The following is a 3,106-nucleotide window of genomic DNA, read 5'->3' as shown; positions in this document are numbered from 1 at the left end:
TGCATCAAGTAAAAGTTCCTACCTTGGCTGTGCACATTAGTTCCCTCTGCAGTAGCAGAGCAGGAAGTGTTCCTGGAAAATGCAGTCTTACAGGAAACAAATATAAGTAAGTGCTGAACTTGTTTTTTTTTAATTTTTTTTATTTATATTTATTTGCAGGTAAAAACAGACAAAGAAAAGTAACGTCTACAAACATGGTTCAATGTCTGCAGTCACCGGGCACATCCCAGCCTGCAGGAATGTTAAGGCACATAGAATATACACAGTTGCATTTGAACCGTACAACATATAACAATAAACAGTTTGTAATTAAACCTTCATCATACCTCCCAACTGTCCCTTTTTTGGAGGGACAGTCCCTCTTTTGACAGCTCAACCCGCAGTCCCTCATTTGTACTGGAAAGTCCCTCTTTTCTCTGCACTGAACAGCCAGAAAAAGAAACAAAGTTTCTCACTTAATTGGCTTTTAGCAGAGAGCCCAGAACAGCTAACAGGTGCAAATAAGATACTTTGTAACAATTTTGAAACACAAAAACACAGTTTAGATGAGGACAAATATTTTCAAACTTTCACAACCTGCCAAATTTTGTAAAACAAACATGGTAATTAGGGGGTGTGGCCACAGAAAGGGGTGTGGTCAAAAAAATTGCTGCGCTACGTGTGGGAAAAATTTTTTTGTCCCTATTTTTACTTCCAAAATGTTGGGAGGTATGCCTTCATGAGTACTGTCATAGTGATATATTGGTCAAGAAGAGGGCAGGGGTCAAGGCAACAGAAACACCAAGGTGGGTAAGAGGTGAGTAAAGCATAGATACAATTTACGGTTCCATTGCCCACATGTCATCCCTTCTGGCAGTGGTGGAAAAAAGGGTTAGGCTATCAGTGGGGTAGTACATTTCTGTATGTCATCCATGGTGTCCAGATTTTGAAAAATAGTTTTTTGGAGGCTGAATGTCAGCCGTTCTAAAATTAGCATGTTATCTAATTTGGTGTTGACTAATTGAATTGAAGTCCAGGGCCGGGGATTTCCAGGAAGACGCTATAACCTGTTTAGAGGCTGAAAAAATATGCTGAACTTGTTTTTATTGCACAAATTTTATTAGGAAGTGCTTTACTTTATACCTCTTACACAGGGACAACAAAAACCCTGAAATTACCCTTAAGGGCAGCCCTGCAGAGATTAGATTGGGGCATTATGAATAATTCATACCTCCCAACTGTCCCTTTTTCGGAGGGACAGTCCCTCTTTTGACAGCTTAACCTGCAGTCCCTCATTTGTACTGGAAAGTCCCTCTTTCTCTGCACTGAACAGCCAGAAAAAGAAAAGAAGTTTGACATCCGTCCCTTGTTAAGGGATCACATTCAATTTTGTCCTAGTCAATGGCATTATGAGCAGCTTTATGAAGGATATGACATCCTTGCAGCAGGATCTTGACAAACTGGCAATCTGGCAGCTAAGTAGCACATTAAATTCAATGTTAATAAATGTAAAGTCATGCACCTGGGATGTAAAAATATGCAAGCCACTTATACCCTAAATAGGACTGCACTAGGCCAATCCATAATGGAAAATGACCTTAGAGTCCTTGTAGATAATAAACTTGGTTGTAACAAGCAATATCAGTCACCGGCATCAAGGGCAAACAAGGTCCTGAGCTGTATTAAAAGGGGCATAGATTTGCAGGATACGGGGTATGCCATACAGTTTTGGTCTCCAGTGCTCAAACAGGACATTACTGAATTAGAGAGGGTCCATAGCTTTAAGAAGGGGTTGGAAGGAATTTTCCCCCCTCAAATTGGAGTGGCTTCAAATGATTTTTTTTTTGCCTTCCTCTGGAGTTAGGCAGGTTATATACAGATTTAAGCTTGAGATTGATGGATGTGTGTCCTTTTTCAACCTAATTTATTATGTTACTATGTGGATTGATGAGACAGAATCACATACGGAATGTGAGTAAGACTGAATTTGTTAGTTATATTGGGCTGGATGGTACACACTATTGTGTTTAACACAATCGAAAGGTTTTGCCACGTATGTTATACAAGAGGGGCAACAAAGTGAAGGAGTGAGAGAGGCTTTGTGCAGACACACTTTATTTTACAAGAAAATGATTAGTAGGATTTAAACCATTATTGCCAGCTTAATCGCTTTGATTTTTTTTGAGGTTTCTCAAAATCATTAAGGAGGACATTGGCAACACAGACTTGCTCTTAATATTCAAAAAGAGTTTTACCTTTGACATTTTATCCTGATAAAGTTCCTCCTGCTGCTCTCTACTTTGTACCTCTGTGCAAGCCAGGGGGCAGACAGTGGGCAAATGTATGTTGTTTGGTCACATATGTTGTACAACAGGGGCAACAAAGTTTGAAGGGGTGAGAGATGCTTTTGTGCAGATGCACTGTGCCCTAAAATCTAATAATACTATTTCTTTTTTTTTTTATTTTGCGTAGGAATTTCAGCACTGAAAACATTACTGTGCTTGGCAAGCTCTAAAGTTCACTCTGTTTTCTGTGTGAAAACTTTAAGGAATGAAAATCCTGCCTGACCTGTCTGTTCCGCTTGGTGCCCTCTTATTCACTGTGCATGTTTTTTTAAACATCTAAACCCTAGGTTATAGGTCTGTGGCAGGATCTCACTGGCTGTTTGTTTTTTCCCATGCTCTGTCTTCTTCATTGGTCTCGATCTGAACGTAACAGGGGCTGTTCCCAAATAACACAAGAACAAGACCCTTAATGCCAAACACAAGGGAGCAAAGGCTAAACTGGAAGGGATGTGTGGGAAACAAATCACTTTTATTAAAAATATCTGAATAATTTTAGAGCAAGATGCCAAGCATTAAAATAGGTATCAGAATGTTTATCCTATGCTATTCATCTGCCAGTTTTACTACTTCATATGATTTGATTCACCATCTTCTTCTTGGATTCCAAATGCTTACTCTGGCAACTTTTGTTAACAAATACTGGCTACTCTGCAATAAGTAGTGCTACCAATTTAAAGCAAACAGTCAACAATTGTGCAACATTTTTTGTTGAGTAATTACTAAGAAACAACTGTATAATATGCGTGGGAGTTTTATTGACCTGTTGGAGCCTGGAGCCTAAT

The sequence above is a fragment of the Xenopus laevis genome, chromosome 2S (assembly GCF_017654675.1).
Source record: "Xenopus laevis strain J_2021 chromosome 2S, Xenopus_laevis_v10.1, whole genome shotgun sequence".
In the NCBI taxonomy this organism is placed as follows: Eukaryota; Metazoa; Chordata; class Amphibia; order Anura; family Pipidae; genus Xenopus; species Xenopus laevis.
This window is presented reverse-complemented; position numbering follows the sequence as displayed.